Raw genomic sequence first — 22,818 nt, 5'->3', positions numbered from 1 at the left:
AACTAGATAATCCCGTGTTAACTTAAAATGCAAGAACAAGGGCAATATACTTTGCTCACCAAACTAGACAAGAGGAGATGCATTTTCCGATATAAAGTTGTTAGAGTCCATGAGTATATGATATATAGGCCCACTAGAGGGCAGGACTAAATTAACAAGCGGACACATGGTAAATACATCTTAGTGAAATGCACATGAATGACATAAAATGAAGCAGGTGTACATAATGCAAATCTAGTATCCAATATTCACAAAGTGATTATTTTGGGGATTATCGCATTATATAAGACTATTACAAATTCAGGGTGTCACACTATAATCATGAAATTTACTAATATTAACTCAAGAATGTTTAATTGCTTATTGTTTTTTTTTTTAATACGAGCCCATTAGTGGCGCTCTGCACCCGTGATCAAGGTCTGCTGACAGACCGCTATGCATAGGGCTGTTGGACTTGTCTCCTACAATGCTGTTGCCTTAAATAAATGAGGATTGGAATATAAGTTTACCCATGAGTGCGTCTGGAATCCTTCTTCAAAGATAATCCTGACAAATTAAATAACGGCTGGGCTCCGCCGTCTCCACAAATCCGCACCGTCAAAGAGCGCCGCTGTGGCAGAAACAGAGCCACAAAAACGTGGGGATATATGCCTTCATGTGTTTTATTGTTGGGCCATGCATCACCACCAGTGCTTAATTTGAGGCTGTGGTCTCCGGTGCTCAGCACCAGCACTTTCTTGTCAACACTGGCACTTACGACGCCTGCCGCATGGTGGCGCTGTTTGCTTAATTGTGTGTCGAGCACAGCAACAGTTTAATAATTCAATATAGCCTTATAGCCCACAGTAGAGGGCTATACTGGCTATTAAAGGCCCTCTCCAGCGTTCGGCGAGGGCCTTTAACAAGGGAGAGGGACTTTAATAGACGTATAGCCCAGCTACGAAGGGCTATAAGGCTATTAGAACATTCTGCCACTAGAGGGCAGAATGTTCTAACAAAAAAAACAAAGCATTATGGGAGCTTGAGAGGATTGGAATCCCCTCAGGCTCCCTGAAACCTTTGTTCACAGCCAGAGCTGTGAACAAAGAAACATTGGAATGTTGGAGCTCCAGGCTTATACCAGCCATTATAAGCCCGGAGCACTTCATTGTTTTCAATGGAGCTCCCAACATTCCAATGTTCTAATATAGCCTTATAGCCCACCGTAGAGGGCTATACCGACTATTAAGGCGAGGGCCTTTAACGAGGGAGAGGGACTTTAGTAGCCGGTATAGCCCAGCTAGGAAGGGCTATAAGGCTAATAGAACATTCTGCCACTAGAGGGCAGAATGTGCTAACACAAAAGAACAAAGCCTTTAGGGAGCATGAAGGGATTGGAATCCCTCAGGCTCCCTGAAGCCTTTGTTCACAGCCAGAGCTGTGAACAAAGAAACATTGGAATGTTGGAGCTCCAGGCTTATACCAGCCATTATAAGCCCGGAGCACTTCATTGTTTTCAATGGAGCTCCCAACATTCCACTGTTCTAATATAGCCTTATAGCCCGCCGTAGCGGGCTATACCGGCTATTAAAGGCCAGCTGAATCGTTAAAGGCCCGAGCCGAAGGCGAGGGACTTTAACGAGACACCGGGACTTTAATTGCCGGTATAGCCCTGCTACGAAGGGCTATAAGGCTATTAGAACATTCTGCCACTAGAGGGCAGAATGTTCTAACAAATTAAACAAAGGGTTCTCGAAGCTCGAGGGATAAATCCCCTCGAGCTTCGAGAAGCCTTTGTAGAACATTGGAATGTTGCTCTGCGGGCCTTTACCGGCCCGTAGAAGCAGGGACCACTCCATTGTCTGCAATGGAGCTCCCAACATTCCAATGTTCTAATAAACATTAAAGTGACTCCTACCTGCCACCCAAAACTATATGAAAAGCTTGGGCGGCAGGTGTTTATCACTTTTAATGTATATTTAAAATCTAAATTATCTCACTTGTAGGAGTGTGATGGTGTGTTTTGTTGGTACTGTTATGGCAGCAAGGGCAATGGGTGGTTCAAGCTGCAGTGGCACCTGCAGGTGCCCTGCCCTGGCAATTTGTTTTTTATTGAATACTGATCGCCACCCACATATGCTGCTGCTTTGTATTGATGGACAAAAAAATGCATAGATGTGAATGTGTAGCTTGTATATGAAGATGTCTAATGTTGAAAAACGTTGCGAGCAGTCGCCTGGAAAAAAAAAAACATTTCCAGAAAACAACCTCCTAGGCTCAAAACAATTGGGCTACCGGGAAGGTTGTATCAGGAAAAGACTTGTTATGGCACACCATACTACCCTGCTAACTACTCGAGAAAAAAGGATGGGGTTCCACGGCGCTGTACTAAACTGTTGTAGATTTTACGTGAGGCAGGATAGTCACAAAGGCCCCAGGCCCGGCACTTACTCAAGGCCCTGCACTTCTGTTACAATCAGAGGTGTGCAATATTTTCATAATTTGCTCTTGCATAATTATGTGAAATATCAGGAAATTACGCCAATGTTCGCAACATGCTTGTCCTTCATTTTACTCAATATTTTAACATTGTCTCAATTTTTGGTGCGATGACGAAGCATTCTGCGTTTTAAAATAAAAACAGCACAAAAAAAATAGGATAAAAGAGACACATTGCGTAAGCAGGGATTGAGTCGAGGGTAGACAAAGTCTACCCACTATTTTCAGAGCGTAGACGTCGTCTACCCTGTTACAAAGCTGGCTGCTTTCAGCGGAGGGCCACGTTCCTCCTACTTAACCGGATTTACAGAAATATGCCGAACTCATCCCCGTCAGGACTGTCTGCAAGTTGTCTGCTTTTGTTCTGAGCAGCAACGTGCAGGCAGTGAGGGGGCTTATCATATGCAAGCTGGGCCCATAACAAAGGCCGAAATTAAGGGGCCATTGGGCCTCTGTTTGTTGGAGTTTCATGGTGGGCAGCTTTCGGGAGCTTCACACCTAGATGCAATGGACTGGAAACAAAGAATTCAATTCACAGGCACTTAAGAGAGAAATGCATTTGACTTTGTTCAGTCCCAGTATAAGAAATATGCATGCACTGTAAGAATGTCAGATGTGTTGGTCACCCCAGTATATACCCAAATAACAATTGCAATACCACTATTTTATTTTATTCTTTTTATAGCGCTTTAGCACTAGAGTTGTGCTAAAGTGCTATAAAGTGCTGTAAAAGAAATAAAAGAAATACAACAAAATAAATTGTAATTTTTGTACATGTGATTTAAAGCACCTGACATCATTCATTGGAATGGGTAGTGAATAGTGCCACTACTCATCCCAATGCAGGGTGTCCGAGTGCTTTACATCACACATACAGATTATACATTGACAATAAATCATGTGTGTATATCAATATAAATGATGTGCTATATAAAACAGGGAGGGTTACAATGTGTGGGAGCCACATGTCCTTCATACCTCACTGTGTTATATTAGAAGGATTACAATTCATGAACTGCAAGTAACAAAAGGACCTCTGTCTTAAAAGCAGTAACTCACTGACCCTTTTACATAACATACACATCTGTCATCTGTGTGTTACATAATGTGCTTTGCAGGAGACATATTAACCCTCTAACCTACTATGATTCTAAACTAGGATTAGGCAAAACGGAGATCTCTCCAGCAAACACGTTGTGCTCCATAGTTATTTTACCATTATTATTATTCTCTGAGATTTAGCTGGCACAGAAATATCCTTGCAGCAGGCCTAACCCCATAAGATATTTTAAAATAAGAGACATTGTAACCAATTAAGCAGGACAGATTTACTGCCACATTTCTCCTTGCTGCCAATTTCTTTGTGGCAGGGTTAAAAAAACGTAATGTATAAATCAAGGCCCAGATTTTGAGTCTGGGTTGTCAATATTTTGCCACAGCCCCAATGCAAAATCTAATTTGTTAAATATTGTAATGTGCTCAAAAGTACTCATTATAGACCTTCTAAACATAAGGGAGGTCTTAAGATCTAATATCACTTCTTGTGAGGTCATGGGTTGTGATGTCACTTTCTGTGATGCCACATTCGATGTCACACGCTGTCATGTTCCCTCTTGTGATATCAAACACAGTGATGTCACTTCCTGTGTTGTCACACCAGTTGATGTCATGCGCGGTGATGTCACACTCATTCTACCTAACCTGGTGAGTCCCTCCCACTTCTTTTTAGGACTTGAACCCTGGGCATAAGCCCCCGCTGCTCACGCTCTAACTCACTGCCTTATTCTGCAAGTGGCATGCAATTAATTACAGGACATGGCATCATTTTGGGAATATCGCTTACGAAACTAATGCAAAATTAAAGAAATTACATGAATTACGCCTGATAACTTAAACTTCTCCTGGGCCTAGTTGCAACGTGTTGATATAATTAAATGAACGCCTAACCTTTTCCTTTGGGCTGCAGCTAACGCTGCTTCACCGCAAGGCGGCGCCATACACTGTAGTTTCCTTTTACTCAGTGTACTTCTTTTCCTAAAACTACGCACTGCAATTTAGATGCAAAATCTGTAGTGACTAGTGAGCTGCAAATTGTTTGACTCCCAACCCGGCCAAAGCTTCTGCCATATCTACCTGAAGGACTGCTTTAATCACGTAAAATAGGAGAATATATTTACCCATCCCTTAGCCCGTGTCCCACAAGCAGGGGCGGCTGGTGACATTTGAAAGTGGCGAGGCGTAAAAGTTTGTGATGAGTGCCCTGTGGCGAGCAAGGGTAGCGAGTGAGCCTGACTGCCATAAGGAGTGTCGGGGGGAGGGGAGGAGTTATCCCCCTGGGAATATTTGGAAAAACAAATAGGCAAATGGTGAATTTTCAAGCAAATTTGAGAGCACAAGAAGGTTAATAAAGCAATCGTGATACTGTAGTTATGTCATCAATAAAAAGACTTCACATGCTAATGTCGGTGATAGCTGCTTATTCAGTATTACCACCGAACTGCTATGCTGACTCACCGGTCTGTTCACAACAGGTCAGTGCATCAAAGGAAGAGGGACCTACTGGGATTTTACTTTCTCAAAGTTTACACTAGAGCAGAGTACATCCTTGGCAATGTTGTCATCCCATCAACAAATAGGCTGCAAGCCATTTGTCAGGCCATAAACACACACAAGAACACATGTCTCAGGGCAGGCTGGGAACTGCTGGAGGAGAAAGTCCTTGATACACAGGCATGACTGTCAGTCACAGCCTGAGTCCATTGGGACATTTGCATTTACTGGTTTAATACATGTGCGAGCAGCAGGGGCTCAGAGCACTAACATCAACAAAGAAATCATAGTGCAGTTTAGGAGAAAATCGAAAAATGGAGGCCCATTGGACTCGAGGAGTGCATGATTGAAAAACGAAAGCGTGTCAGCACCTCACACGTGCATAGTAAGCGCTATACAAATGCTGCAGTCCATAGAATGTGCATGGGTTGTGTTCCTCCTTAGTGAACACACCCCATCCTCCACCCTCTCCCGGGCCCCATCGCCCCGTCTTTTGCTGAGTCCTTTCATGATGGAGCAGGATTTCACCCTTGCTTTACAAAACACGCCCTGGACAATTTTCCATTAACTGTGACCGAACCAGGGGTGGGAGGGCCAGCACTGACTTTCATGATAACAAATCTACCAAAGTCAGTGCACAGAAAGCTGGCAACAATGAACATTTGTAATGCCACATGCTCTCCACTCCATCTCAGAGAGATAAATGGCCCTTCAAATACAAACTGCGACACGTCACATTATGTCTGCAAAGCCCGTGTATGTGACCACCGAGCTCAAACCTTTACAAATATCCCTTTGTAATAAAAGTCACGAGTGAGGGAACGTCCCTCTCGAGAACACACACAAAAAGAGAATATTTGTAAAGGATTGAAATCCGGAATGAGCTCTGTGTTGGATGGCGCCTTTTTAAGAGATCAACAGGTGAATAGCAAGACTAGACAAACACAGGAGCAAAGAGAGGCAGAAAGTGTGGAAAGCTCGGAGGGGGTTAGAGGGAGAGAAGACAGACAGACTGAAGAGAGATGAAAAGAAAGAAGTAGAAAAAACAAAATACATAGCGAAAAAGAGAGAATGAGAAAAGTGAGAGAAAAAAGAAAATAGAAAGGCAGAGATTCAAAAAGCCTCACCGCGCGCACGCAAAATGGAATGTACCTGAGGAGGTGAAAAGCAATATTTAATAAAACCGAAGCAGTGAAAACGTGCAATGTGATTACAGTTATCAATAAATGCAGCCTAGCGGCAAATGGAGCAGCCTGAGGTGAGGCCTGGGTTACTGTTGGGCTGGTAAAGTCGTTAACTTTTGAAACTTGGGCAGGGCTGAGCGTGCCATAGAATCAAACAAATTAGAATTACCGAAATACAGTATTTTGGAATAGTCGCATCACATGCCAATGCAGTACCAGCACGCTGCTGGGGCACTACCAAGCAGTACACACCTAAACAACAGTGTCCTAAAGAACACAGTAACCTGTATATTTAATCTTGATATTCTGTAGTACTGACCAGACACCACCGTGGTCACGAAGACGGGCTCCTAAGAGTTAGAGCGAGAGAGAGAGCACTTTTTAATTCCACCAGTGCTTGCGACTGTGCGATGCCTCGCATCAAGCTTGGAGGCTAGGCCACGAGGTCAGTCAGTCAGGTATGGCTGTCTCGTCTCTTTCTCTCCACGCTCCCTCCAACATTTGTTATACTGGTTTTCACAGTCGACTCGGTTCCTTCTTTCGGGCCTCTGTTGTACACGAAACGTAAACAGGTTCGGGCTCAGGCTGCTTCATAACGTTTTCAAAAGCGAAATCTTGCAGTTTTAAACATGTGCTACTGCTACAGCAAGTTATTCAGGAGAAGCACCCCGCCCCCTCTTGGGATGACCTATCCACTCACTACCTCTTGTTTCCTTCGGCCTCAGCCCGGCCCACCCCCTCCCATTGAAATAAACTCTGTTTTGTTGACTCCTTCCCGGGCCATTGTATGTGCGCCCCGAAGGCATCCTTGTAGATGGCAATTGTAATTCACCACTCCCTCTAAAATGATCTGACTGCTGCAGCTTGTGCCTGCAAGCCAAGCAATACCTCACCCTTGCTTGGCACATGCGGAGCAGAACATATCCACAATTCAACATGTTTTTGCAGATCAGCAAATCGTCATTTGCTTCAAGCTGCTGGGCGTTTTTGCTCCTCTTGCTTGCTTCTCTCTCTGGTGGTAGGGCAACGCCCTCTTTGCCCATTAACACCAGCCGCTCCTGAGGTCAATGTTGGCCCCCACACCTTTCAACCCCTAAGTGGAAGCTTGAAACATAGTGCCAATATCGGCCCGCTGACCATCCCTCCAGTAGCAACATACATGCAGCATAAATAAGCAGACAAGACAACTGTTTTGTTGGGAAAAATTTGCTGCAGGTTTATTAGCATAACAATATGCCAACAAGGTGGGTTATCTTACAGGCGATCCAAAGGCAAGCCGCCCCTCGCGGCCTACCACCTGATGGGCCAAACTTGCATCGTGGCCTTAGTCAATCTGTGCTTAGCGGTTGTGGTGAGGGGGTAGCCACTCCCAATTCCGGTGAACCATCGGTCCACCCTTTTGCTCACGCCCCCCCCCTACGAGGGGCGGAGCGTTCAAGCGACCCCCGGTTGTACAGGTTTCCAACCGCCCGTAGGATAACGGGGCGCCGTCACACCCCAGGGTCCACCGCACAGACTTCCTGGGGATATTAGGCCTCAGCATCCTTTGTGCTCCTGAAGAGGGTACCCCTGAGTACCTTTCCGCCTCTGGATCGCCCTGTACCTCCGCCACAGCCCTGGGTGTGGTGACCGTCGCAGCCAGGGCCCCCCACCAAGGCTGGCATTCCTCCTTACTTGCTATTACTAGGGCCTCCTCCCTATTGAGCAAAGCGGGTCCATGCAAAACGTGGATCACTATACCCATCATCCTGAAACACCCTGTGAATTTGGTGTGTTGCATCGAGTCTAACAAAGTCAAATCTCTGCTCGAAAATTTCCGCAAAGCGCAGATTGAACTCCTGAATGCCAGCTGCCTCACTTCCCCCCAATCGAGGTCCATGCCACGGGAGCAAAGGGGTTTGAAATCGGGCCAAAAAAGTTCACCCGTCCCCGACTGGTTGCCACTTGCCCCTTGTGGTCTCCTTCTAGGGTGCATACTTTGCCCCGAAGCCCAGGCGAGTTCCCAGTACTAAACCATTGCTCCCTGACGTAAACAGCATGGTGTCACAAAAGGTGGAGGGAATGAGAGTGTGTAGCCTGTTTATAAGACACTGAATCTTACGTGAAGGGCCAACAAACGCAGCCTACCCTGCCTGCTGACCCTTAGACCGGGCACAGATGTCCGGTCCCGCTATCAACCTGTGTGCCCCTTGATTCTTCCACCAGACTGGTGTCGGACTACCAGATTCTGTGTCACCTGCTTCACTGAAACCCCATTGGGGGCTCCGCTGGGACCCTACTGAAACACCGCAAATACTGCGTCTCGCACTAGGCCCTTAATGCCTCTCCCCGTCCCTCAAAGACATCTGACAGCCTGACCCCCTCGCAGCTTTGGTGAATGGCATTGGCCCATACACCCAGTCAGTGTATTAAGAAAAGAAGGATAATTAGCGCTACACTTTATCGCTCTTTATTACAATTCCTCCGTCGGCAAACTGACCAACTAAAATCCTTGTGGAAACTTCTTATCTCTTCGAAAGCCCCCAATGCTCCGCACGCCAACTCCGAGGCCACCACCAGTAAACGACGTGGGGACCGTACGCTTAATTTGTTAACCGAAACAGCACAGCCTGCCTCTCCCCCTCTCGTCGCAAAGCAGAGTCAAGGGGTGCCGTCCCGCGACAGCCCCCTCCCCGAACATTCCTCGAAGCCAACCAAAAGGGGGACCCATTTTGTACCCACAAACCTCCAATCACACTCGGACCGCTGAAAGGAGACCTCAAGAGTCGATGAAAAGTGCCTGTGCTATACGAACCAGTACAGCTACTCACGCGCCGAGAAGTGCAAATACAGCGCTAAAGGAAATACCACAGCCCCACTCCGAAGGGCAGACACTGTCCAGGAGAAAGGACAGCGTCCCCACTAAACATGTGGGTGAGAATCGAATGGCAATCCAACCAACCTCCTGGGACTGCTGATCTCACGGGGAGGAGAGCGGGGCTTTGGGGGTCAAGGCGCACGCGACCCAGGATGCCTGCGCTCAAAGTGACCGGCAAGTCCCCTTTCGCCAAACATGACCTCACCGAGGACAGAGGCTCAAAGCACACTCAATAGAAAAGCGCGGGCCCACACAGGTGACCCCCCCCCCATGCCCCCAAAATTGCAGATGCCGTGCACCTGTATACCTCCCTGGTGGCGGGGCACCGACTGCACCTACACAAAGAGAGAACAACCTCTGTCGCTCCCGCATGGCGGCAAGCTGCTTCTCGCCTTCCAAGGCCTCTCTGTGGGGTCCTGCACCAGCGCCCACACAACAGACTCGGGCCCACACACGCGAGCACACATGCCCCCGAATACCCGCGAACGGGCACTGGAGCCCGACTTAGGCCTATGCACCCCCGCTGTCCCGCAGCCAAGAAAACAAGAAAACAAGCGACACACAACCTAATCACCCCGACTCACCGCAAGAAAAAGCGCGCCAGTGAACGGCGAAAAACACAGCACGCTGATGCCAGACCAGGCCTCTGGACGGTGATACCTGAGGGCGCCCAAACGGCGTCAGGGTGATGGGGCAAAGAAACTGCCAGGGGGGGCGTGGGAGGACTATATATTGCTCCCGGCCCCCGGCCCGACCGGGAGTGACGACCGGGACCCACTGGGGTCCGGAGACACTAGGCTGCTCAGTGTGCCATCTTGTGGCACTAAGGGGGCCGCCCTCTTATGAGGGTCCCCTGCGGGGACGAGTCGGTCGACCCGCAAAGCATTAAGTGCCCGTCACACCGAAATCTACCTGAAAATAAGCTCCAAACAAGACACAGACAGATACAATCTATTTGAGCCTTATGAAGACACAATTCTGATCTCAAACCACGTACCAAATGTTCTTGCTTTTTAGTGCTAATAATAACTGCATCCTGTCTCAACTTAAAGTACAGCTCTTCAGACTGGGAGGCGGCGAGGAGAGGGTGGGGGGCGCTAGGCACTCTCCAAGAGAATCCTGATGCTGATAACAGTGCCTTGTTTTTACTGAAACAACAGTGCAGCTCTAGCCCACTCTGTAATGCGCCATTAACAAAATATGTTGGCGTTCACACCCTGGCTGGGAGTAGGTGTCAAAGGGAGAGGGTCTCCAAATGTATTTGATTGTATTTAAAAAAAACAAAAAAACAACTGCAATATTTAAATATTCTCACGTATTTAAACATTGCCAATTTTATAGAATTATGATAACATACTTTTTCAATCTGGGGGGCACCAATGGTTCTTTTTTACAGCAGAGGGGGCATGGTATTAAAATATTTGAAGGCCACTGACTTAGGGTTTGGTCTGATTTAGAGTTTGGTGAATGAGTACTCTGTTCCCAATGTTACAATAACACCGTCCACCTTATTACAAGTGCCTTACAACTAAGGCTCCCAGTATTCCGTTTTTCAGTTTTTACAGATTTTTACAGATGAATACAGACAGAAAACAATCTATTTCCTGTCTGTATTTATTTTTAAAAGCAGGAAAAAACTGAAAATGTTGCTTCTTGTGAGTAACTCTTCTTGTCCTTCGTGAATTGCAGACCAACTGCTAATCAGGTAGACACCATGGGGATTTAAAAACATGAGATATCCTTAAATGTAGGCATATGTTTACATTTATTTGTATATATTGCTGATATTTACTTGTCAGAGTTTTGTTTTGTTATATGTGCCTGCTTAATGTGCTAAAACACGAACGTCATCAAAGTACGAGTGCATGTTGATCAGTTAAATAATTGTGGAAATATATAATTTTACGTGTTTATTCTCAAAATAAATATGGATATACACCAATAAAACGGCCAAACAACAAATATGGATAAATACAGATGGAAATGTTCAAAAAATAAATTGGATAATACCGGGAGCCCTACTTGCAACCCAATGCACTTGTAATAAGGCAGAAGGGGAAGTATGTCATGGTAGTGAAGGAATACAGGGGCATATTACCAAGCAATAGCGATAATTATTGCTATTGCTTGGTTAGAGACAAAAATCTACCGCTGAGCTGCGGCGATTTTTATCGCAGATAAACCTTGGTATTACCAAGGTTTATCGCAAATGCGATGAAAATCGGCCGCAATGCATGAATATCGCTGAAAAGTCAGCGATATTCATGCATTACCGAGCTAATGCTCTTAGCCATGTTATCCACCTCCCATTGGATAACATGGCTAAGAACTGCTCAGGGCAGGTGTTAGCTTTTGGAGATATTCGCGCTTAGCGCGAATATCTCCAAAAGTTGGTAATAGGAGATAGCGATGTTAGCGATTGTTTCCAGTCGCTAACATCTTGGCACGCCCACTTTGCATGTCATTAGTGATAAATATCACTGACATGCAAAGTGGGGCCCAAGATGGTCGCTATCTCCTACTAGCTGTCGCTAACTCGTGTTAGCGACAGCTAGGTAATAGGGAGATAATTTTATCTCCGCTTTCTTGGCTTTTAAAGCCAAAAAAGCGGAGATAAACCCCCTTGATAATATGCCCCCCACACCCGCCAAACTCTTGAACAGACTTTAGTTTTGGACTCAAATTTTCTCAGAAGCAGGCTTTTCATTATAAATCTAGCAAACAATCTAGGCATGTTTTAATGGACAACAACGTCTCTTTACAGGATCATATGTGAAAGCACCATTGCATAATGCACCCTTCAAATCTTAAAGTACTTGCTCCTGCTGACATAGTTTAAAACCCTCAGCACAATCATTAGTTCTTTCATGCCTTGACTACAGAATTTCTCTGTTGAGGAGCAACTCCAGAGAGAACCTTTCACATTTAATTTCTGTTATTTTAAACACAATCTTACTCAGAACGTAATAATTCTAGGAAAAGACAGAATTTCAAGGAACAAAGAAATACTCACTGTAGAAATACTGAAATTCAAGTAACAGCAAAAATGTAATAATAAATGTTCCCTTATATAATACATGGAATTCTGTAATCCCTGTATAAATGCACATCTCTAATTTCTTTATAAATTATGACTGGTGACTCACTCAGTCACCGATTATAAAGAAAAGACTTCAGAACTCCAGGATTCTAAGTTATTACAGTCGAGTTCTCACGCCACAGAGCCTTTCTGCCAGAGTCATCAGCCGAGGTGAAAGGCAGATGAGGTCACGGAACATATTTCAAGCAGCTGTTTAAAACAACGAAAACTAAACATTGCTTTCCTTTCCGTTGCTCTATTTTAATAGCTTACTATGACAAGCAGAGAGAACATGTTTATTTTTTGCACTCCTTAGATGGAGTAAGCCTAGAATCTTTCATTTTTTTTTTTTTTTTTAATAATTTTTTTATTGAACATAGCAATGGATAATCAATGGTACAACGCATCTTTTAAATTTTCTTTTTCAATAGTTATTTCAATAGTTAAACAGGCTTAAAAACAGCAATAAAAAAATGAAAGAAATCTATATATATATATATATATATATATATATATATATATATATATCAGACATGAGACACAAGAATTAGGAAAAGGAGAAGAAATTCCTCAAGCACAGAAAGGGAATACAAACAACAATTTTATCAAGAAGGGTCTGTGCAAAATCCGCAATCTATAAAGTGACACTGCAAAAAACTGCAAAAACCTGCAATAAAGTGCTACTGCATGTGCAAAAAGCTATGATAAAGTGAAATCTAAAAAAGTGCTAGTGCAGTCAAATGTATAGACCCTTTCCTTATCTCCATCCTTCTTTTGCAACTCATCCCTCCTTTAGTTGTTCCAAATCCCCAAAATATTTCCAATTCCTTTCAAACCTCCTAATAGAACCTACTCTGCCCTATGCTTTTTCCAAGAGACAGGTTCTCCTCATCTTATTGAACCATTTTATCAGTGATGGAATTTCCCTTGATTTCCAGTTTTGTAGTATTAAAGAGCGGGCGACCGCGCATGATATAAATATAAATACCTCTTCAGATTTGTTGAACCTGCTTCTATCCTTGCTTATGCCAAACAAGGCCACTTCTACCATAGGCGGAAATGATTTTCCAATGGCCAATTCAATTTCCGCAAATATCTCTTTCCAGAAAGACTCCAACATCGGGCAGGCAAAAAAGATATGATACCATCCTCCCTGACCGTGTGCTAAGCATCTAAAACACTTGTTTTCTGTTCCAGGAAACATTCTTTCCATAGCCTCAGGCGTATAATAAGCTAGCCAACGAGACAAGAAGGCCATCCTCTTATAGTTGGCAGCGCGCAAGGATTTGTTTCCCAGTAAACAGAGAGCCTCCCAATCTTTCAAGGAGAAAAAGCACTGGGTCGAGAGACTTGTTTTATTCAAATGTTTATCGATCAGTGGGGATTGACCAGAGCAATGGAGCAATTTATACCACTGCCCTATCCCGCTGCTCTTCCTTCCATAAAGGGTATTTAGTAAGTTATTAGGGGTATTCAACAGACCACTTACTTCCTTTTTAATAAAATAAATAACCTGTAGATATTAAAAAAAGGACGGTCGCCTTAGAATGTTCGTTCTAGTTATCACCTCTTGCCAACTAATAACCCTATTTTGGACTAACAAGTCTCTCAATTCCCGAAACCCACACAAATCCCATTTTTTAATCTTCGACAAACTTAATGGAAGGCCTATTTTACTACATTCGGACAAACTTAAATACTGGGAACCATCAGAACCATGTTTTTTAAAAAGCAGCAACAAGCGCGTTGTATATTCTTTCAACGTCTTATACCTCGATTTTTTAGGAAGCTTTGCGGTCTTTAAAAAAATTGGGATTTGGGAACCTGCTTCTTGAACCATCTTCTCCAAAAATAAATTATCTCTTGTCTGATAAAACCTCAAAAGACCTGCCACTATATCAAAAAAAGCAGCTTCGTAATATGTCTTTAAGTGGGGTAACGCTAACCCTCCCTGATCTATTGAGAGTTGTACCGCCGGGAGCTTAATTCTAGGAGTTTTATTGCCCCAGATAAATCCTCTTAACATTGTTTCTAATTCTTTAAAAAAAGACAGATTCATTTTTATCGGTACATTAGTAAACAAAAATATAAGTAAAGGCAGAACTGACGTTTTAACCATTGTCACCCTACCAATCACTGACAGTGGTAGCAAAAGCCATTTATCTAACATGTGCTTGATTTTATTTTTCATTCTGATGTAGTTTAGTTCTAAAAGCCTATCATACTATGCAGTTACAAAAATACCCAGATATCTTATTGGGTCTCTTCTTGCAGCTTGGAGCAAGAAATTAGGGAGAAATCCTACATCTGTATTTAAAGCAAGGACTTCAGTTTTTTTAGCAATAATCTTATATCCCCCGATCTTTTCATAGGCTTTAAACTCTTTCAGTAAGTTCTCAACTACCTTCTTTTCAGGAGCAAGATAAAGGATAATGTCGTCTGCAAATAGTTTTAGTTTAGACATGCCGATGATGGGGGGCACGATAGCTGCATTATCCCTAATCCTTGCCACCAAGGGCTCAATAAAAAAGGTAAAAAGCAAGGGAGATAAGGGACAGCCCTGCCTGGTGCCCCTGGTTACGTTAATCCTCCCGGCCTGTTTCTCATTAATTATTACCTGAGCAGAAGCTCCAGAATATATATTATGTAGCATCTTAATTATTTGCTCCGGGAATCCAAATTGGCCGAGAGAATAAAATAGGGCTTCCCAGTTCACCAAGTCGAATGCCTTTTCGGCATCGACCATTAAAATGCAAGCTGGCACCGAATTGGTATTCAGACAGTCCAATGCCTGAATTAGATATTCCGTATTTGTGGCCATATAACGTCCTGCAATAAACCCAGTCTGATCATAATGGATTACTTCCTGGGCTGCCAGAACAAATCTTTCTGCCCATATCTTCATAAAAATCTTATAATCAGAGTTCAAAAGGCTGATTGGCCTATATGAATATACATCATCCTTTTTTTAATCTTTTTTTATAAAGCATATAATTGTCGATTCTTTGAAAACCCCAGGAACGTGGCCCCCTAATTTAATATGGTTAAATAATTTTATTAGAGGTTGTTCTAATTCCGCAAGTAATACTTTATAAAATTCAATAGGGTACCCATCCTGGCCACAGGCCTTTGCACCAGCAGTTGCCTTATCACTTGTACGAATTTCTGAAACTGTTAATTCACTATCTATTTGAGTCTTCCGAAATTCGGAGATTTTAGGAATCTCTAAATTTGCGAAATACTCGTGTATCTTTTCTTCCTCTACCTGGTAGTTTGTGGAATAGATTCTCTTAAAGTGGTCTAGGAAAATCCCGGAGATCTTCTCACTTTCTACCACTTCGTTCCCACTCAGAGGGTCCTGAATTTTCAGTATATGAGAAGATTCCTGTTTTTTTCTTACAGAGTTGGCTAGTAATTTCCCAACCAACTGACTGTCTTCGTAAATTTTCTGCTGAAAAGTTTTTGAGCTATTTATTTCTTCGAGAATAAAAAAATCCCTTAAGCATGCTTTAGCTTGTTCCAATTGGTTTGGCTGAGACTGAAGCTGTAATAAATACTGCTCCTCGACAGTAGATTGTAATTTAGCTATTTTTAGTTTCCTTTCCTTCGCCTGGGCGCTTGTGAAAGCAATTATCTTGCCCCGTGCTGCTGCTTTAAACCCGCCCCAGACTGAGAAGGGTTCGGCTGAATCTTGATTTATTTCAAAATATTCCACAATCCATGATCTAAATCCTGATACCCAGGTTTGGTCTTGAAGCAAAGTACGATCTAGCTGCCATCTTGGGCGCTCCCTATCGGCCCCTCCCAAAACAAGATCCAATTCGATTCTGCCATGATCGGAGAAAGGATTGCATCCAATCAGATTATTTGAGATCTGCAGAGATCTTGATATCAAGAAAAAATCTATTCTGGATGCAGTCCGGAAACGATGAGAATAACATGTGAACAGCTCCCTCTCTACATTCCTGGAGCGCCAGGGATCCCGTAGTTGGTATTCACCTACCAATGCTTCGAAAGAGCCTTTAGTTCTGGGTTTCAACTGTTTTTTATTTTTATTTGAAGTGTCCCTTTTCAGATCTTGGATAAAATTAAAATCCCCTCCACAAATAATTTGTCCTGGGACACCTCTTAACGCCTCATAAATTTCTTTCAGAGCAGAAACATCATCAAGAATAGGGCAGTGGTAGTTCACAAAATTTAGAGCCTTCCCATGAAGTTTAACTGAAACCCAAAGCCACCTTCCTTTGGAGTCCCTTTTGGTCTGGATAAACTCCCAGGATAGATTCCTAGAGAAATAAATTGCTACCCCTCTCTGGGCAACCCCTGCAGATGAGAAAACACCTTGGCTTAAATATCTCGGAATAAATAAATTAGGGTCGTTTGTTTTCAGATGTGTCTCTTGAAAGTAGACTACTTGAGGATTTAGTGAGATTGCCCACTTCAAGAGAGCCCCATACTTTTGTTTGTTCAACATACCATTAGCATTAATTGACAGTATCTTACATATATCATGATTCATCTTGAAAGAAATGTCTTGTCCTTGTCAAGTACCTAATGCTAAGAAAATAACTGTTACATCCATTGCTTATGTTCCTTTTTACTGCATTTCCCTCCCCCTGCGCCCACCCACCCCAGGAATGTGGTAACACCCTGTACTTCCTCGCTGACCACATTCCTCCCTCCCTTCCTTCTCAACTGGGTGTCTTCTTCCTACACCCTTAGTGGCCCGTCTGACTGGACCCACCCTGTTTTTTACCAAATTTCTTATAGAACGCTAGTTCACTCTATGCCTCTTCTTTCCCCGCAAGATACCCACAAGATACCAAGAGAAGACAAAAAAAAAGCATTGCGCTGGGAAGGGGAAGGGGAAAAAAAAAGGTGAAAACACAAGGAGAAAAGTAGATTCCTCTCCCACCTTTTCACTCCCTACCCCCTGAAATCTCCTTCAAAAGAGACTGCGCCTCATCTAAATCCAAAAATAAGAAAAACTTCCCCCTGACCAAGACTTTCAGCTTTGATTGCTGAGCAATCGAGGCTTGAGCACCCTTTGCTTTGAATAACTGCAGAAGTTTTACGAATTCTTTCCTTCTTTTTGCAGCTGCCGCTGTCATATCGGAAAAGATCCTACATTTTGTAGTTTCAGTCACGGCAAATTGGCGTTGCTGATAGGCCTTTGAAAGAATCCTTTCCTTGATCCTGTAATCTGCAAAGTTCAGTAAAATAGTTCTTGGGAATGTTGAATTTGCGAACCTCTGTGCTGGAACTCGATGGGCCCTAGTTATAGTCAGGTCTCCTTCCAATTCAGGTAGAACTGCTTTCTGGATGAAGGAATTGACCCACTGGACAGTATCAGAGCCTTCTGTTACTTCCGGAACCCCCACAATCCTTAAATTCGATCTTCGTGAGTGATTTTCGAGCTCCTCCAGCTTGTTCTCCATAAAGATCCTCTTCTTTGCTGCTTCCTTGGCCTCCCCCGAAGCTAGATTCATACGATCCTCGAGGACGGAGATCCTCCCCTCTGCCTCTTGAATTCTGCTCGGGAGCGCCATGTATAGCTCTTCCAATTTATCCATCCTAGCATGGAGAGCAGCTATCTCGGTTTGCTGGTTGTTCTTTATTTCCCGGATTTCGTCTAGGATCAGGTTTAACATCTCACGGATATCTAACTGATATCTTACTTCCGAGCTGGGTAGACTAGAATCTTCTGTCTCTTCTGCTCCTGATGCTTCATTCTGTCGAGTCTCCCCTTCCATGGCTGTCTCCTATGTTGCCATGTGGATGGTTTGTGGTGCAGATATCAATAAAGCCTCGGAACTTTGATCCTCACCCTCCATTAGAACAGAGTCTCTGAGGTCAACAATGTCAATGGAGACAATAGAAGATTGTGGAGGAGGTGGCGCTAGAGATTTCGGGTAGGTTTTTTTGGCAAATAGAGGGAAGTGCTTCAGTTCCTTTCCTCCATTATCACTCTTCCTTTTTTCCTCTGTTGCCTGGGATGGTGTTAAAACTGAGACCCGGGTAGGGGTAGGAGTGGGGTTCTGCGCTTGAACCCCTGCCTCAGGTTGATCCAGAGAATCCAAACTTTTACACCCCTCTATGGCTATTTTCCTGTGTCCTTCATCTTGCAGGGAGGGAGGGAGGGAGGGAGAGGGGGGAGAAAGTTCATCCTCCGAGGATGCCGGCGTAGTGTCTTCAGCTGAGTTCTCCTCTCTAATCTTGTCTTTACTTTTCTCTTCTTTGGCTGCCTTACGTGCAGCTTTTTTGGCTTGAGCAAGTCGAGTCCTTTCCTTCAAACGAGCTGCCATTTCGACTTTACTTAATTTTACTACAACCTCTCCCTCCTTCATGGGCTTACCCATTGTGGTATCTCCCTTTTTTTTGCTCTTTCACCTTCTTCTCACCTTCTTCTCTCCTTCACCCCCGGATTCCAAGGTTATTTCAGCTTTTTAAAGAAACAAAAAAACAAAAAAACAAACCAAAAAACAAAAAAAAAGCATCCGCACTGGGTTTTGACAGGATTCAGGGTGGTGCACTCTGGTCCTGGTCCAGAGATCTATTGCTCTAGCTGGTTCGGGGTTGACTGATGTCCATAACAATCCACAGTCTGCAAGTAGTTACCACCCCAAACAGCTACTCACCTCAAAGACAGAAGGCAGACATAAGGCAGAAGGCAGAAAGTAGAATAGATATTCTCAAGTTCCCTAGCAGTGCGCCTGATAGCTGATAGCTAAAATTGCGAGGCACCTCCTGTAAAGCATACACACCGCTCCACAGTCCATCTAAATACACGCGGTGGCAGAAAACTGCAGAAGCAGCCACTTTGTCGACGTTTAATTTTAACCTCCGCCCAATATCCAAAGCTTTTTCCGAACGATTACTCTGTCTAACCTTCAAGTAGGGAGCTCTGGTCCAGATACGCGTGGTGTCAGAAACTGCAGCAGCAGCAACTTTCTCGGCGTTTCTCTGCGTTTATTCTTGTCCTCCGCCCATTATCCGATGCCTTTTTGCGAAGGATTACTCTGCTTGGCTTTCAGGCAGGGAGCTCCGGTCAAGAGCAGCTAGCGTCCCGCTATCGCCATTGTGGAGGTGGAGTCCAGGTTCCGGGTCACGGGAGACTACGCAGAGGCGTGGTTCTCTGCAGACTCCATCGAGAAAGGCTAGAATCTTTCTGTATGTTTCTACACATTTCGAGCTACTGCAGCTGCTTTTGTTTAAAAAACGAAGAAAAAAAAACGAATTTGTATTCAACTGTTTTTAATATCGGTCTGTTAGTTAACAGATTTTTGGTGCGTTTAATTTAGCATTAAAGGTTTTATTTTTATTCTCCATGTTTGCAAACATGCTTGCTCTTGCATATGAAAGAGCTACGGACCAAGGTTTTAAGTAGTTTGTGGGAAAGGTGATGGTGTGACCATGTATTATATAGGATAAAGTACCCCATGGCATACATGATAAAGATATTGCAAGTCACCTCGGAGGTCCATACCTTTACAAAGGATCTCGGCCTCGTTCCTCTATATGGTTATGGAACTCCTCTGTGACTTGCAATATCCTTATAATGTGCAGCATGGGGTATGTTATCCATTATATAATCACAACCCTACTTAGCCTGAAGTCCAGAATACTATGTTTAATAACATTATCGTAGAGGCACGTGTTAACACTATGAAAAAACAGATACGCAAAACGACTTATCCTTTATTAAAATCACGCTGTTCCTTCTGCTAGGCTACGGGATAAGATGGTTACCCTTTAGGTATATATTTGTGTGATGTTCATGTGAATCTACCTGTTTATTATTGTCCCATGTATACCTATGATATTTATTTATTTATTTGTGAATTATACTGATTTTTGTATGTCTGCCTTCTGTGTCAAGAGTTCTGTAGTTGTGATTGAGATGGACTGTGTTCTATAAAACTCCAAAGTAAAATAAAAGAAAATGTACTGTGCACATATTTACATTTATAGGTCATATGTATCCCTGACAATATTAAAACCCAAAATATTGTGTGGACAGAATATCATGTCAAAAGTATAGAGGGCCAAAAAATCGAAAAGGTGAGTGCAATTAGGAAAGTTTAGATTTACTATTCTTAACTCCACATCTACATACGTTGAAGATACATATATCATTAAGGTACATATATGTGGAGTTATATACAGTAAAACTTCACCTGTAGAAATGTGCCTTCACAATGTTTGCTTCCTTGATATATTTTGTCCCCCAATATTTTTGCTTCTGACATTTCGTCTAAACACTATGTAAAATATATTTAGGAAGGTTTGTACTACAGCTTTGAGTAGGCATAGAGCCATTGCCCTTCAAGTGAAGGTCAGAGAAGGTAGTGAGCCCTCTTCCTCTGAGCAAGGGCTATCATTGCAAGTAGTCTAGGATAATTAGTCCACCAGATATTTTAAGGCTTTTTCACTTCTGTCTGGATTGAAGCTGGACAAGCTTGCGTGCCTGGTGCTCGTTGGCTGGTGCTATACAAAATGAAGAAGTTTGTGTTTTTTGCATGCGGCAGGGGTCTGCGGAGTGTAGTCATTGCTGGGTCTTTTTTTTTTCATTTGGGGCTCTGAACTCCAGCGTCACGGCATCCCATTTATTTCCAGTGTGCTGTCGCTATTCTACCCACCTGTTAAGGGCATCAAGATGGTAATGGTGGGGTGTGGGATTGCATCCTGTATATATGTCTTGTTGCTTTCCCCTTACTCCATCCAAATAAGTAAATCATATATGCACACAGCCAACGAGCGCGAACTAAGGTGTAGCTACAATGTGGCCCTAGGAGACCCACTCCCCCAGTAATAAATACCTCACAGCATGGAACCCTGTACCATCAATCCACTCCAGCTAGCAGAGAGGTGGTCTGTGACATGAATGTATAATGTGACAGCGCAAACATTTACAACGCATGCTTTTACAATGCAGTTTTTACATTGCAACATCCATTATAACGTATATTACAACACATGCCATCAAAACGCATTTTTAGAAACTACATTTACAACGCATTCCCTTACATCGCAATATACCATTACAACGCATACCATTACATTGCATTTAGGGTAAGTGTTGGATAGTGTAGGGGTAAAAATGACTATTCCCACTCCAGTGAGTGCAACGGTAGGGTAAGTGTTGGATAGTGTAAAGGTAAAAACTGTGCGTTGTAATGGTATGCATTGTAATGGTATGCGTTGTAGTGACATGCGTTGTAATGACACGCGTTGTAGTGACATGCGATGTAATGGCTGCATTGTAATGGCATGCAATGTAAAGGATGTTGCGTTGAAATAACTGCATTGTAAAGGTAGTGCAATGAAAAAACTGCATTGTAAAGGTTGTTTCCCCTGTGATACATGTGCAGCCCTTAAGGAAACATATCTCCGCATACAGCCTGGATGTAGCCTGTAGCTTGGAGGTCAGGGGCCCTAATTCAAGCAACAGAAATACTCCACATCGAGTCTGAATTAAAAAACAGACATATCTGGAGTTTCATTGGTCCCTCACACTGTGGACTCCAGTGTCCCTGCACCTGTTTAACTAATGATGGCTACGTCCCTGTTTACAGGTCTCTGCATTATTTATTGTACCTGTGTTTCCTTCTCTTATCCTCTCTCTCGATCCTTCTCTCCACTCTTCTCTTTCCTTCCTTATACCCTCACCTCCTCTTCCGGTCTCTTTTCTCTCACTGTTCTTTATCTCATTCCTTCCTAACAACTTGTTTTTTTTCTGGGCTCTTCATTCTCTAATGCTGCCTCTTTTGTTCGTCCTTAGCTTCTTTTCTCTTCTGCTTACCGCCTCTCCTTTCTGTTTTTTTCACCCATTCATTTCATACCTTTTCTCAGTCAATTTATTTCTTATCCACTTACTTCCTCGTGCCCCACCCAACCTTCACACGGGATAAACACAGACCAGGCCCAAGACACGCTTTGTATTTTTTTTAAACTGGAGCAAAATATCCTCTTAAATAACAGGAAACAATGCAGGGCAGGCGGGGCCCTTCCAACCTCGCTGTCCCGGTGCCACTGCACCGGCTGCACCACTGACAGCTTCACTCATTTATATAGCAAACATTCTTTCAAAGTGGGGCGAAGTAAAATGTGTCTACTTCGGTGAGCAACATTCCCTACCTGCAACGAGGGGCTCTGTGAGTTGGGTCAGAGGGTCCTCTCAGGTCTGTTTCTGCCTCAGGCAAGTGTCTGCTCAGATGGGTTTACCGTGTCCCTGCCCCCTTCCCTCTTATAGTGTAATCTCTACCCGCACTGGGAACTCCCCCTGTTCCAAGAAGAGGAAGTGCTCTCGCGAGAGTGTGGTTAACAAATCCTGCAGAGACAAACAAACTTAAATGACCATATATCTGGTAAGAGGTGTGGGAACTGACATTCTGTGCCTTAACAATGCTAAACTTCGCCACGTGTTGTGTGCTGAAATGGTTGACCTCAGGGGGGGGGGGGGCGGAATCCGTGCCCTAATGAGGTCGGTGCATGACCTCAGAGGAGATCAGTGCCCCAAAAAATGCCCGAGGAGTACCTTCAAAGTAAGTCCCACAGACTGCCTCGGGGACTTAGCATTGCTGCCCTTGGAGGATCTGAGGACAAAGGTCATCTTGCAAATAAATTCAACACAAGTCACACAATAAATGACACTGACAGCTCTTTCGCTT

At 43.7% G+C, this 22,818-nt stretch overlaps 1 protein-coding gene across 3 annotated transcripts in view; it reads right to left on the bottom strand.

Annotated features, from left to right (window-relative positions):
• Nucleotides 1–22,403, bottom strand: part of LOC147679838 (interleukin-1 beta-like) — a 114,870-nt gene extending 92,467 nt beyond the window's left edge. Inside the window, exon 1 of one of the 3 annotated variants that reach the window (XM_086943395.1) lies at nucleotides 22,286–22,403. The gene's annotated coding sequence lies outside the window, so the exon portion shown is untranslated. Of the gene's footprint in view, nucleotides 1–6,531; nucleotides 6,648–22,285 lie in introns of those variants that run through there. The other 2 variants (XM_086943394.1, XM_086943393.1) reach the window with 2 other exon arrangements.
• Nucleotides 22,404–22,818: the final 415 nt, after the last annotated feature.

This window comes from Lissotriton vulgaris, chromosome 11 (assembly GCF_964263255.1).
Source record: "Lissotriton vulgaris chromosome 11, aLisVul1.2, whole genome shotgun sequence".
Classification (NCBI taxonomy): Eukaryota; Metazoa; Chordata; class Amphibia; order Caudata; family Salamandridae; genus Lissotriton; species Lissotriton vulgaris.
This window is presented reverse-complemented; position numbering and strand designations above follow the sequence as displayed.